Here is a 15,662-nt window from a genome sequence, read left to right as displayed (position 1 = left end):
CCTCTAAATTAATTGAAGCCTGAGGACATGATTCTGTCATAGCGCAGTTGTTTGAATTTGTGTTTCAATTCTAGGGATACAAGTGGTTTTCCTAATGTAATTTCAGAGGATTGGCGAGTTATCTGGGTGTGCAGGGCCCAGCCCTGTCATGCAAGAGCCGCAATTATACTGCTGCTCCCATCGATGGGAGCACATTCAAGCCACATAGAGCGCTGAGCGCCCTAAGTCCCCTTCTGGATCAAGGGCCCCCACTTGTCTCCCAGGCAGGTTAGGTAGGTGGAGGCAGAAGTAAAGCTTACTTTTGTTTACCTGTGTCCAGTAAGCCTCTGTTTCCTGTGTGAAGTCCTGCTCTGTCAAAGGCATAGAACCCGCTCTTAGTTTCACTTTCGGACACAGGAAAATGAGTCTGTACCTATAATAAGCAGACTCCCATAAAATGCTTTTTAACCAGGAGGGACAAACCAAGAAGGGTAAGATCCAACTAGTGAAACTGTAAAGGATTCTGTTTGTACCCACAGCGTGGAGACAACAGGATGAGTCAGGTCTCTCAGGACCTTGGTTTGCCAGGTGTAACATCCAAGTGTTAGATGGGAAGATTCTGGTCAGCCCTAGCGGTCTGTGATTCTAATCAGCATACCGGGGAAAGGCTCAGGAGACAAGAATTTCACACCTGTGTGTGCCTGGGAGCCTCGGGCCTGGCTCTCTCCTCTCCCTGGGCTCAGCCCAAACGCTTGGTACTAAGTTATCCCTCCTCCACAATTTGGTGTCTCGCATCTGCTCACCGATTGTAGAAAGACTTGAAAAGAGGTGCCCTGTGCTGCCACCTAATGGTTCCCGTTCTATGAAGGTGACTCTTCAGCACCATCTGCATAGTGCGAAATCTTGAGGCCCTTTGTACATAAATCTACCCGCTGGGAGAATCTAACAGGAGAGAATAAAAACAGGGAAATTCCAGGTGTCACCTCTTTAAGGGAACTAGGGACTATGACTGTAAGAGCTGTAAGGTTTTTGTAAACTTTGTAATTTCCTCCTTATTGTTATTTCCTATCTGTTTCCCTGTAGTGATTAGCACTTAAACTCTAAAAACAAAAAGGGCCAAGGTGTTTGTTTTCAAAGGCAGCAAGGAAACAGGGAACTGGGGAGAGGGCACTCCAGAGTTGGAGGTAAACAACTCCAGGAGGTGGAGTGGGTGGAGGGAGCCAGGAAAGGGGGCAAGGAAAGCAGGTTGAGTCCTCAGGCTTGTTTGAAAAAGGAAAGGGGGTGGGAGAGTTGCATTCATTCTAGCTGAAGTGAAGGTAGCAGCGTAAGAGCATTGTCATTCTTTCCTGTTTTGTCTCCAGATGTACCAGTCTGTTTTCAAGGCAGGAAAATGAAGTAAAGGTATAGCCATCAAACTACATTGTAGCAAATGATACTTTTTCTAAATTAAGAATCTTAAACACAAATGTCTACAGAAGGGTCAGGCAGATAAGGTACCTGGATGGGAGCAGCAAGGGGTCAAGACAATAGGGAGTGGTGGGGACTGTGGTAAACTGGAGAGCTTACCCCATCTAAGGAGGCAATAGCTACTCAGCCCCAGGTGGGTTATGGCCCTAACTGAATTGTGTACTCACACTGCCTGATCTTTCAACTTTTCAAGAGAAGCTGGAAATTTGGATTCTTCTGTGAAGTCTCCTGATTTACTTATTTATTTTTTTAGAATACAAAGTATTTTATTTTTAAACTTCTAAATTTGAAAACGAGACCACCTAGGTTAAACAAATAATATCATTTTCCAAGGCTGAATATGCTCATTTGGAGCTCAGTTCTTCTGCTTCAAGTACAACACAACTTTCTAAAACTTCTAGGCAGGAATTCTCTGTGTATATGTGATTAGATGAACTGATGAATCTCAGTTGGTAACATCCCCTTTTTTCCCTTGGTAAGGGCTTAAAAATTCTACAACAGATGCATTTTTCTTGTCTTCCACGGACAACTTCATTCCAGTTATCTCCTGAGAGGCACATACCATGTGCAGGAGTCCATCTTCATCCTCCTCGCTTCCACACACTTCTGAAATCCGAGTGGGCGCGCTCACCATGCCGGCCCGTTCACCAGCAGGAAGAAGGCTGATGAGTTCACTCAACGTTGACGTGAGCAGACGCAAGAAGCTTCGTTTTTTACACGGGACAGGAAGCTGCTTCTCACTCCTGTGTCGTTCTGTCCTCCCTGGGATTTTGGTTGGATGCTGCTTTCAGACAAGTCGGACATCTGCTCTTTGTCGGAAGGTGCAGCGCTGCTTGAATGGAGGTCTTCTCCGACGTGATGGGGCAGAGAACAGCCAGGCAGAGGGCCCCTGCAGCTTTGGGGGGAGGGGGGCGGCGGGTCCAACTCAAACCTCCTTATTATTCTTTTTTAAAGATGTTATTTATTTATTTTTAAAGAGGGGGGAAGGGAGAGAGGAAGAGAGGGAAACATTGATGTGTGAGAAATACATAAATTGGCTGCCTCTCGCACACCCCCAACTGGGGACCTGGCCTGAAACCCAGGCATATGCGCTGACCGGGAATCGAACCGGTGACATTTTGGTTTGCAGGCCAATGCTCAATTCACTGAGCCACACCAGCCAGGGCAAGCCTCCTTATTTCTGAACGTTGGCAGCTAGTGTTGCTTTAAAAACAAACAACAGCATCATTGTGTGGGTCAGATAAAACGTGTAAAGATTAATACCCAGGAACCTCATTTAAATTGGAGTTGGGAGGCCCTATAGGGAGAGCTCTCAGGCCCCACCCTCACCATCAATTACCCCAAACAGGAACAGGAAGATGCTTTTCTCCTCTACTACTCCAGCAGGAAGAAGCAGGATCTTCTTCTCCCCAGGTAAGGGTAACCTCTCAGCCAATGAAAAGCCATTACATTTTGAGTTTCCAGTTTCCTCCAGTGGATTTTTCATTCACAGCAGCCCCTCTGACCCCGCTTTCCTCTATGAAAGACCTTTCCTCTCCTTTGTGCTTTAGATTTGCCTCTGGTTTGCCATTAGACTGTGTGTTCTGAATTGCAGTTGTGTGTTGTTTCCAAATAGACCCATTTTGCTGGAGAAACATCTGGCTATTTGTTGAAGGTCAATGAGACATATTTATCCCAAATGCCAACTCTTTGAAAATTTGAATCTCGAGCAATTTGCACTCTGGAGTCTCAAAGTACTCACATGGTCCTTGCGAGGCAGGTGTCAACCACAACAAATGACAATCAAGCAAGCCAATGCCAGAAAAATTGTGTATGTAAAATGCTTTGTGTTTACATTTGTTAATTTGTTAATTTTTTCTATCCAGCTGGAAAGCCTTGAATGCATTCATTCAATAAATCCAGAAGCATTTATTCAGTACCTCATATGTGCTAAGTAATTATCAATAAAATTTTTTCTGCAAAAAGCTAGATAGTAAATATTTTAGGTGTTAAGGCCATACAGTCTCCATCACAACTACTCTGCTCGGCCAAGAGAGCTTGCAACCTAATGCAACAGTTTTCTTTAATGAAACCTCCAGGTTAATGCTTTGCCCATAAAAACAAGGAATTAGGTGATAGCTCTATAATTGTAAAGTTCTATTTGTCTGTAGGATGTCTAGCACAGCTTTCTATTACTATTTAGTATAATACAAGCTATCATAACTATCCTGTAAATATAAACATGTTACTATAAACATTGGAAATGATGCCAGTCCTACCTAGGTAGTGAAGCTAGTTTGGCAAGGCTGTCTGAAGTGAATTAATTTAATTTGTGATAATTTCTCACAAAGGGAACTATTACACAGGAGAACGTTGAGTATTGACTGAGCTAGTTATCTCAATGGAATGATTCCGTTTCTGTTTTGATTGGATTTGAAACTGTCGTGAAGAGGTGACACAGAATTCAGAACACTTGCGTGGCTCCTGCGCCTTTACTTCAGATTTCCTGCTTGGTACTTTCCGAAATGTGTTCTAAGGAGAACAAAGGAAGCAATGTGCCACTTTCATCTTTATATCTCAGTAAAGTGGTAGTACATAGAAGATGCTCAAAAGTTTTTTGCTTTATGGGTGGAAGGCATACAGTCTATAACCATGTTAGTTTCTTTAGATGTAGCTTTAATGAAATGTCAACCAAAGATGCCTAGCTACGTACATGGCTATCGATACTGTCAATTGGGTACCGAAAACTATTCGTAGGCCTCTTCTCCTTGGCTTTCTTTCAATATAAGCTCCCTTGCGCGTAAGAGAACCACATGTTCCAATTCTGGCCAACGAGATATAAACACAAGTATCTGCCTGGGGCTTGTAAGAACATTTCCTAACAGGGACTGATTCAAGTTGGCCTCTTATCCTTCCCTCCTTCTGCCTGACCCAGAACACACTTAGACCAGCGATTTTCCACCCTTTTCATCTCATGGCACATATAAACTAATTACTAAAACTCTGCAGGACACCAAAAAATATATTTTTGGCCAATCTGACAAAAATATAGGTACAATTTTGATTCAGTCACGCCAGACGGCTATCATTGTGTTGGCTGTTGTCGTTTCTTTATTTGACAGTCTCAGGGAAAAGAGGTCAGTGCCCCTGACTACATAGTCAGGTATTGCATGTTTTAAAAATTCTTGTGGCGCACCAGCTGAAGATGGCTGCCTTAGAGGTTCAGTAGCGTTTCATAATCATGAGGACAAAAGCAACAGACTAAGGATGGAAGAGTGTAAAGAAGAGGAAGGCTTGGTTGTATGGCTCCCCTAGTCTTAAACGGGCCACGTTTGCGTTTCTCTATAGAGTAAAGCCATTAATATCTGGTTTTCTATTACTTGCATCCCAACCAGTCCTATCTATTTGAGGATATTTGGGGTTTCTTTTTATTCTCACACTCCTCAACATTGTTCAGGAAATGACATTTCTGGCATCCAACACAGTGGAATTAATTTTCCATCTCTTCCTGTGCCACTTTAAAAAGTTAGGTTAAAGATACTTAAAATCTTCTTGCAAACTCAAATAATATCTAAAGTTCACAATTCACTGGTTTTCTTAGGAAGAAATCTTATTACAATACATCAATGTCAAGTTCAAGGAAAATGTTCTAAAATACATCTTCTAAGAAAATCAAGGGTATTGTCAGCTGTTTCAGGTAACAAACATTTTATGCCCACAAACTGTCCAAGAAATTTGAATATAGTCTACATTTTAGAGCTTCCTCAAACGTGTCACATCGTATTTAGTGACAGAAAGATTATGTTATTATAAAAACCTTTCAAATTTTGGTTTTAAGAGCTCCCATTTGCCAAATTTTGGACAATTTGGGCCTCAAAACGTTAATGATGATAATGGATTATGATACATTAAATGAAGTGTAAAAAAATTTATAAATTCACAGTGATTCAAAAGCATGCTAGCTGATAAATGCAGGCACATGATAGAATTAGAGTTTGCAATTGCCAGTACAATAACTGATTCAGAGTAGCATCATTAATGGACGCTAGAGCCATTGAGTAAAAGGATGCTGGGGAACAAGATATGATTTCAAAGTAGCGTCCCACAGATCAATTAATAATTCCAAAAGGAAAATCGATCTTTACCATAGGGAGATCTGTTAGACACCATCTTAACCAAGTGAGCAAACCTGACATCACTAATGGTAAGATTGCTTAGTGTTTGACTATGCAAATAAGTTAGCTTCCCAGAGTCTTGGTTTCCTCATCTACAAAGAAGAGATTATCTACATGCTACAATGTGGATGAACCTTGAAAACATTATGATAAGTCAAAGAAGCCAGACACAAAAGCCAGTAGTGTATGATTCCATGTATATGAAATGTACAAAAGGCAAATCCACATGGAAAAGCTGATTAGTGGTTGCCAGGGCCTGAAGAGGGGGAGGGGTAATGGGAAGTGACTCCTAAGTGTATGAGATTTCTTTTGGGGGTGATGAAAATATACTAGAATTAGATTATAGTGGTTGCACAACTTTGTGACTATACAAAAACCACTGAATTATACATTTTAAGAAGGTAAATTTTTTAAGTATATTTTATTGATCATGCTATTATAGTTGTCCAGTTTTTTTTCCCTTTGCCCTCCTCTGCCTAGTACCCTCCTTCCCCTTAGTTCATGTCCATGGGTTGTGCATATAAGTTCTTTGGCTTCTCCATTTCCTTTACTGTTCTTAACATCCCTTATTTTGTACCTACCAATTATGTTCTTAATCCCCGTACCTTTTAGCCCATCCTCCCCCTCCCCAACACTGATAACCCTCCATATGATTTCCATATCTATGATTCTTTTCCTGTTCTGGTTGTTTGCTTAGTTTGTTTTTTATTTTTAGATTCAGTTGTTGATAGTTGTGAGTTTGTTGTCATTTTACTGTTCATAGTTTTGACCTTTTTCTTAAATAAGTTCCTTTACCATTTCATATTATAAGGGCTTGGTGATAATGAACTCCTTTAGCTTTACCTTGTCTGGGAAGCACTTTATCTGCCCTTCCATTCTAAATGATAGTTTTGCTGGATAGATTAATCTAGGCTGTAGGTCCTTGCTTTTCATCACATTAAATATTGTACTTCTTGCCAGTCCCTTCTTGCCTGGAACGTTGAGAAATCAGCTTATAGTCTTATGGGAACTCCTTTGTAGGTAACTCTCTGCTTTTCTTTTGCTGCTTTTAAGTTTCTCTCTTTATCTTTAACCGTTGGCATTTTAATTATGATGTGTCTTGGTGTGTCCTTCTTTGGGTTCAACTTGTTTGGGACCTTCTGTGCTTCCTGGACTTGTATGTCTTTTTTGTGTGTGTCAAATTAGGTAAGTTTTCATTCATTATTTTTTCAAATAAGTTTTCAATTTCTTGCTTTTCCTCTTCTTCCTCTGGCATCCCTATGATTCAGATGTTGGCACTTTTGGAGATGTACCAGAGTCTTCTTATTCTCTCCTTGTTTTTTTTTTTTTTTTATTCTTGTTTCTTCATTCTGTACTGGTTGACTGTTTATTTCTTCCTTATGTTGCAATTCATTGATATGAACCCCAGCTTCTTTCTCTTCACTATTGGTTCCCTATGGATTATTCTTTATTTTAGTTAGTGTAGCCTTCATTCTTCCCTTATGCATTTGCCATGCTCAGTGAGTTCTCTGAGCATCCTATCACCAGTGTTTTGAACTCTGCATCCAGTAGGTTGGCTATCTCTGTTTTGCTTAGTTCTTTCTCTGGAGTTTTGATCTGTTCTTTCATTTGGGCCATATGTCTTTGTCTCCTCAATTTGGAAGCCTCCCTGTGTTTGTTTCTGTGTATCAGGTGGAGCTGCTTTGACTTTCTGTCTTGGCACACCTGCACGCTGTAAGGGGCGGAGCCTTAGGTATTCGCCAGGGCAGGGGGACACGTTTCACCACTTTGTGGTGCTGTATGTGGGGGAGGGGTCAGAAAGGGAACAATGTCCCTTGCTCAGAACTTGCCCTTTTTCCAGTCATTTCACCTGCTTTGGTATGCCACTATCACCCTTCTAGCTATTGCCCTGGTGGTGGTTCCCAGAGTTGGTTTTGTGTATGTTCTATGGGGGGCCTCTAAACAGACTCTTCTGAAAGAGACAGTTTCTTCTGCCACCCCAACCCACACTTGTTTTCACAGCTAGAAGCCATAAGCCTTTATTTTCCTGGTGCTGGAACCCTGGGCTGCGTGGTCTGGCCTGGGGCTGGATCACTCCCCAGGTGTCCCTCCTGGCTTTTACCCACCACACATGAATGTGGGATACCCCGTTCCACTGGCCACTGCCACTGCCTTGCTGCCATTGCCTCACTGCCACCACACTGCATCCTCTCTGCCCTGGCACCCCATCTCCACCTCTCCTACCCAGCTGGATGAATATTTCTTCTCTAAATCCTTGGTTGTCAGAGTTCCATACAGTTCGTTTCTGGCAGTTCTGGTTGTTCTTTGTTTTGAGGTTAGTTGCGATCCTTCTTATGGTGGTACAAGGAGGTGAAGCATGTCACCTATGCCTCCATCTTGGCCAGAAGTCCAAGAGGGTAAATTTTATGGTATAGGAATTCTATTTCAATAGATTCAGTAACACACAATTACCATATAACCTAGCAATTGTACTGCTAAGAGTGAGCAAATGGAAAGAGACAAAAAGATTAGTAGTTGTCTAGGGCTGGGAGGGATGAGGAACAATGGGGCGTGACTGCTAATAGGAACTGGGTTTCTTTTTGGAGAGATGAAATGTTCTAAAATTGATTGTGGTGATGATTGCAAATTGTTATCAATGTACTAAAACTATTGAATTGTACACTTTCGATGGGTGAATCAAATTGCGTGGTATGTGACTATATATCAAAGCTGTCAAACAGGTAAAACATTAAAAACAGTTTAGGCTAAAAAATGAGATTATAATAACGTTATGAGGTCTAAATGAGTCCTTGTCCTTATCACACCTCACCCTCTCCCCAGCACACACTATTTATCACACCAAATAACCGTTGCTTATGCCTTTGTCTTGCCCTCTGAACTGAGAGCCCTGGGATAAAAGAAAGGTCCTAATTGACCCAGGGCCAGGTTCCCGGACATGTAATCTGTGCAGTCACACAAGGCCCTCTGCTCAGAAGGGTCTCACATTTGGTTTAATGCTCTGCTGTCACCATCTGGAAATTGTTAATTTTTGAACAAGGTGCAGGTACCCCTCCGTGTCATCTCACACCAAGCCCTGCAAATTCTGTAGCGGTCCTGAACCCACCTTCAGGGCCCTGCAGTGCTTAGCGCAGGACCGCTGCTCGGTGGGAGTTTAATAAAGCCTCACTCCCTCTCCCAGTCGCAGTACCCTGCGGCTTCCCTCGGAACAGTGCCTTGACCTTCAACACAGATTCCCCCAGAGCCTCCTGCGTGCCAGGAACTGTGTCAGCAGCTGGGGATCTAGCAAGGAGCCAGAGCAGGCAGCTGAGGCTTTCTCCCCCTTCGCCACGGGGGAGCCGCTCCAGAGGAGGCTGTTCCAACAGGCACACCGCCCCCCCCCCCCACTTACCGCAAACAGCAATGACAGTGCTTGACTCATTTGTACTTTTAGTTAGAGAAAAACACATCACCTTGAGATTCTGATGTTGTCAGTGCTGCTTTGTAACAGGAAATAAAAGGCTCTGATGAGTGAGGAGGAGACCTCAGTGCTTTTCCACAGTGTGAAATAAATAGTTGCCTCTGCCTTTTTCGGTATGCTTGTGGTCTATCACGTTGACTTCTATTATTAAAGAGATCTGTCAGCACCTTTTAATTCAATTCGGTTTCTACGGGCAAAGCACTATGCTAGGCACTGCACACAGGAGGATGGTAGCTGGATCTTTTTAGGCTTGTCACTCGAGAGCCCTTTGGACAAAGATTCCCGTGCGCTCCCGCCTCGTAGGGAGTCAACAGAGAGCAGCAGTCAAAACTCTGAAGTTCCTGCTAGACCGGGCTTCCGCTCGATAGATATGCTTTCCTAGGGGTGAGTCCCAGGGACAATTCCTGAATCTCTGTAAACTTCAGTTTTTTAATCAGTAAAAATCTGGTGTCAAAGGGCTGTGGTAATGATGAGGTGAGATAATGCCTGCACCGTAGTGGCATAGTGTGTAGCACTTAGTAAGAAAGCCACAGTGAAAGCATAACCTAAGCCCTGGCTGGTGTGGCTCAGTTGGGTGGAGCGTTGTCCCGTAAACCAAAGGGTGGTGGGTACCGTTCCCAGTCAGGGCACATGCTGGGTTGTGGGTTCAGTACCCCCATCTGGGTGCATATGAGAGGCAACTGATCGTTCTTTCTCTCTCACATAGATGTTTTTCTCTCTCCCTTCCCCTCTCTCTAAAATCAATAAATCAATAAGCATGCCCTCAGGTGAGGATTAAAATTTTTTTAAAAAAAGAAAACATAACCTAAAATTTCCTGTACAGCTGTGCCACTTGCCTCATAATGGCTACATCGTACTGTTCCTGGCACACAGCTGCCTGCCGTAGAAAAACACCTCTGCGTGCGATTTCTATTTCTCTAGCTAGAGGGGAAGGCAGACGCTCCCCAGCCAACATCACTGGACCTTGTGAAGTCAGTGAGGGCCTCTGCTTCTCTTGCAGCCTTCGTGGTGACACCCACACCTGGCTCCCAGACCCCAAGACACACAGTGTCCTTTGGGAGGGAGGCTAAGCCAAGGAGCTGGAATGCCACAGCTGCTAGTAGAGCCACTGGCAGAAGAGGGTTTGACCTGTCCTGGCATCTTTGTCTTCTCTGGAACCTGGAGCCCACTCCACCCTAGCGCAGTCTGCCCATTGAGCATCTCCGGAGTTGGGCTCTGTCACCCAGCCCCAGGCCCCTATCATTGGCCAGTCATTCGAAGTGGCTGCCACCAAGGAGAGCAGCATGACCTCGAGCAAGGCAGCTTTCTTCCGCTGAGGGAGGGCAGTCCTTGAAGAGACACTCACCCGAGAGCTGTCAGCCAACTCTCCCTGCAGGCGGGGGAATGAGTGCCTCTCCCCTGCAGGGAGGACTCTGGATAGGCAGCGCGCAGCACCGAGTCAGTTACAATAACTGCGTGGCGGGAACTGCTGTCCTAAGTTTCAGCAGCTCCTAGGACTTCTGGGATAGAGATGGGTTAGGGGAGGATGGGGAATAGCAAGCCATTTCATAGTTGATGACAGAGGGAAATTCATCGAGAACTGCACATATTATGGTTTTATGTGCATTTAACCAAACTTAAGAGTCGATCCAAGCAAAAAATTTCTAAGCAGATCAACAACAGATACAAAGAATGCCTTGATCATAGAATATTCACCATTTATGAGATTCTGGTTGCTTTAAAATCGTTATTGCTGTATAAATATAATGCTTATAGTAAAAAACAAAAACAAAAAACTTGGGCTCTGGAAATAGGACTGGGTTTGAATGCCAGCTTTGTGAGTTTTACCCCAAGTAACCTTTATTTAGAGGCCAGTGAAATGAAGATAACATTACAAACCTCACTGGGTTAGTGAGACGATGTGCCTGAAGTATCCAGCACATACAAATTGCTAAATAATATTTCTTCTTCTTCTTTTCCTTCTCCTTTGTCAGCTGAGCTCATAGTGCTGTAAGGGAGACAGGACATGCACATATGGAAATGCCAAACAACACAGAAAGCAGCCAATGTCTGTAATGGACTGAATGCCTGTGTCCCCCTAAATTTCATATGTTATCATCCTAACCCCCAAGTGCCGGTATTAAGAGGTGAGGTTGTTGGGGGTGATTAGGTTATGAAGGCAGAACCCTCATAAATGGGATTGTTTAACCTGTCTGCTGTACCTTTTCCTAAGTGCTTTCTGACAGATTTTTTTTTTTTTTTTCCCGACACAAAATTCACATCTTGAACTTTAGTTCCTAGAATACATTCAATCACACTTTGGCTTCCGAGGAGGGGCAGGAGGGGATGCATATAATGACTGCTTATGGGGTTCACTTCTCATCTGAGACAATTATCTTTTCAAAATGATCGGGTGCTCCTGACCCTGTCTGAAAACGTGTGGGTATTTGGGGGCTAAGTTAGGAAGTGCGTAGGATAATTGTTAGCACTCAGAGAACCTAGTTCTAGCCCACTGTTGGAATCTCAGGAACACACAGAATTCCTCTTCTTCTCCTTGGAGAGGAGGAAAAAGATACCTGTTACCCCTTCCCTGCTCGTGCCCCGAAAGCTACTTAAAATATTTGGGTAAAAGGGATGGCCTTACCCCACCTACACTCCCTGTTATGGGTTGAACTGTGTCTCCTCAAAATTCATCTGTTTGAATCCTTAGCTCCAGTACCCCAGAATATGATCTTACTTGCAAATAGCATCCTTGTACTGTAATTAATTAAGAATGAGGTCATAAGAGTGGGCCCTAAATGAATATGACTGGTGTCCTTATATAAAAAAGATAATTTCCTAGCTACTGTGGCTCAGTGGATTGAGCATCGGCCTGTGAACCAAGTGTCGTTGATTTGATTCCCAGTCAGGGCACATGCCTGGGTTGCACGCCAGGTCCCCAGTTGGGGGTGCATGAGAGGCAACCACACATTGATGTTTCTCTCCCTCTCTTTCTCCTTTCCTCTCTCTCTAAAAAGAAATAAAAACTAAAAAAAAAAGATAATTTGATACTAACACACACACACACACAAAGAATGTCATGTGAAGGTAAAGGCGGAGACCAGGTGATGCTTCCACAAGCCAAGGAACACCAGTGAGGGCCAACAGACGCTCAGAAGCAGCATGGGCAGCGTCTTCCTCACAACCCTCAGGAAGAATGAATGCTGTGCACGCCTTGGCCTCAGACTTCCAACTTCCAGAACTGTGATGGGTTTCTGTTGTTGAAGCCTCCCAGTCTGTGGTACTTTGTTCCAGGAGGTCTTGAAAATGAATACACCCCTTTTCTCTAAGATTGTAGACCTGGCCCATTCTGCTTCCGGCAAAGCTAGTCCCGGTTTCCTGAACTTGAGGGCTCAGGGAAGGGAGAGCTGTGGTGGTGAGCTTTTCCATCCAAGTGGCTCCTGCTGAGCTTGCAAGGTATGCAGAGCTCCCTGGAAGTCAGCAGGCTGAGCGGCTTGGGGACCTCCATCCCTGCTTTGCACTGTGAGGACACTCTGTCCTATGTGTGCTGTGGGGTAAGGGAGGGGGCCCCCAATGTAGAGCTGCGAACTAACTCGCTTGAAGGATCAAGAGCATGGATTTTGCTTAACCTGACTCCTAAAAGTCTTTGTTCTCAGCTTCTCTCCCCCATCATCAGGCTGTTACCAGGCTTTAGTCACCTGATGACTAGGTTTCCATGGTTACCTACAAGCATGCAGCAAGGTGTCATTCCTAGGAGGCCTTAGGATAAAACAACTAACAAGACAGGGCCTCTGGGTACAATGAAAATAACCTGGATCCAATGATGAGAACGGGGTACTGGGGGCAACTGGGTCTCAAAAGCAAGTCAAAAACCCAGTTATGATAGCTGGCTGTCACGGCAGAGGCAGAGCGGCCATCCTATTTAGTACACTGTCTGCCGGACACCGAGCCCTGACTGTGACCTAGCTGACCCATCAAGCGCTTCACAGGCATTACCTCCTTGGGTCCTTGCTTACTAAAGCCCTCCGTTTTATCAGAGAGGGAACTGAGGTTATGTGACATGTTGAAGATCAGACAGTTGGTAGGTGCAGAGAGAACAAGGATTTGAACCCAGGTGCTAATTTTCTTCCATCTATCCCGCCAGCTTTGCTTTCTGCAGCCTGCTTTCTTGCATTCTGTCTGTTACTGGGGAGCCCAGCCCATACGGGGAACGAAAAGAGAGGTTGCTTTTGACCGGCTATGCCACGAGTGACTGCTTCTGCAGAGTCCTGTCCTTCCGTTTCCTCCCCTTGTGTCTTTGAGTTTAGGGCCACTGTTCCTGGCCACCACCCTATCTCCTGTGGTTGCCAGAAACCCACTGTTTGTAGGAAACCCCTCTATAAAAAGTTCTTCTTTAATGGTCTTCTTTCCAGCGAGCCTCTGCCTGCTGCACCCGATCTGTCTGTCCCTGAAGGCTTTGTCTTTAACTCCTAGGCCATGCATCTCCCCATCCCCCACCCGTGTGGTGGTGATCAGTCCAAGAGCATTGGGTCAGTACTCTTTAACCCCTGCCACCTAAGGTCACTGTTGTTCTCTGAGACCTGGGGCCGCAGACAAGGGGTGCTGAACCTAGGCAGGTCCCCAGGTGTTATAGGAGTGGGGTGAGGGTCACAGCACAGTCTAGAGAATCAAGCAGGACCTGTTACTTTCTTATAGGGACCTCGAGGTCCCACGTGGTCTTTCCTGTGCTGGCAACTCCTCAGTGTTTAGCTGCTGCAATGAATTTAGCTAACTGTCCCCACAAGACTGCCTTCACTTCAGATACCAGCCCCAAGTTTCTGGGTTCCCAGGGCCACCCTCACTTCAGACTGGCTGGCCTCAAATTCAGAGGTTCCCTCGGTCACCCTCATGTTCTATAATTTGCTAGAGCAACTCGCAGGACCCAGGAAGTACTGTACTTAGGATGACAGTTTTGTTATATCAAAAGAATACAAAGTAAAATGAGTCAGGGAAGAGATTCAAAGACAGAGTCCAGGAAGGGCCCAAATACGGAGCTGCTGGCTGTCCTCTCCCTGTGGCCACGATGTGTGTGACAAAATGCACGTAGAACTGCCAGCGAGGGAAGCTTGCCCAAGCCCTCGGTGTCCAGGTTCCTTTCCGGGGCTTGATCACATACTGCCTGCGCCCAAAGCCCCTGCCCTAAGTCACAGAGTTAGACTGTCCAATGACCGAAGCTCCTAGGCCAACAAGAACACTCCTATCAGGACATTCCAGGTGCCTAGAGATCCCCTCTCCATAGCTGCGGGCAAAAGCCAGACTGCTCTTGGGTCACGTTAGTTCTTCATTACATTTCTCCTGCTTGGCTGTATTCCTGGTCCTCTCTCTCCTGGCCAGTCCAGGGTTGTCACTATCCACAAGTCCACTGCAGTTTGGAAAGAGGCTAAGAAGATACTTGATACAATCATACACTCTATGGTGAGCTTAGCAGATCTTGCTCATTGCAGAGTCAGTCCTGCACGCACCGTTCCTACCATGGTGCTAGGAGATTCCATGTTTGTATCCCCTTGCTGGGAAGGGAATCTGCTTTACAGAAAACTCTCCTTCGTGGCCCTGGAAGAAGAACCCACATTCTCCTTCTTAACACCCTTGTACAAAACAACAGCTGTCACGTGGGGAATCGTGGTGGCCCCATTCGGTCATTCAGGGTGAGCTTGTTCCCTGTTCTACCTTTTCGCTATCACCTACCACATTATACGTCTGCTTCCTCCTCTAGTCTTGGACCTCTCAAAGGCCGGAGATGAGTCTTATTTATCTTATACTTCCAGTGTCTACCATGTGCTGCTGGTCACTCACAGGCATTCCGTAAGTGAAATTCTCTAGTTCACCTGCTCAGGAACACCAATTCGTTTAGTTTCTTTAGGTAAGAGTTCACAGAGATGCCTCCAACTGTAAGTTCTGCCCTGGCCGGGGTGGCTCAGCTGGTTGGAGTGCTGTCCCATACGTGGAAAGGTTGGGAGTTTGATTCCTGGTCAAGGCACATACCTAGGTGGCTGGTTCAATCCCTGGATAGGACATGTACAAAAGGCAACCAATCAATGTTTCTCTCTCTTCTCTCTTTCTCCCTCCCCCTCTCACTCTCTCCCTCCCTCCCTCCCTCCCTCCCTTCCTCTCTAAAAGCAATGAAAAAATGTCCTCAGTTGAGGATTAAAAAACAAAAAAAGAGTAAGTCCTTTCTGAATATTATATATAGGAACAGTACATTTTTGTATATATTATAAATATTCCTCGAGAAACATATTATAATGTGATAGAAGATATCCATAATCATCTTTCACAAATAAATATAGTTTGACATTTAAGATTAACTGATAGCCACAATCAAAACACAAGAAAATGAGTGGAGGAGCTAGGGTACGGAAGCCTACTATTTCAACCATTTTAACTGCTGTCTTCTTTTTTTTTAAAAATAATTTGTTTATTTATTTATTTATTTTTAGAGAGAGGGGAAAGGAGAAAGAGAGGGAGAGAAACATCACTGTGTGGTTGTCTCTCACATGCGCCCCCAACTGGGGACCTGACATGCAACCTAGTTATGTGCCCTGACTGGGAATCGAACCAGCGACATTAACTGCTGTCTTGACTGATGA

General features: G+C 44.6%; 1 pseudogene; it reads right to left on the bottom strand.

The window, feature by feature from the left end:
* Positions 1–1,891: 1,891 nt before the first annotated feature.
* On the bottom strand, positions 1,892–13,925 carry LOC149998641 (uncharacterized; annotated as a pseudogene).
* Positions 13,926–15,662: the final 1,737 nt, after the last annotated feature.

This window comes from Furipterus horrens, unplaced genomic scaffold (genome assembly GCF_987537825.1).
Source record: "Furipterus horrens unplaced genomic scaffold, mFurHor1.1.pri manual_scaffold_11, whole genome shotgun sequence".
Classification (NCBI taxonomy): Eukaryota; Metazoa; Chordata; class Mammalia; order Chiroptera; family Furipteridae; genus Furipterus; species Furipterus horrens.
Note: the sequence above shows the minus strand (reverse complement) of the source record. Positions and strands in the feature narration are given on the sequence as shown.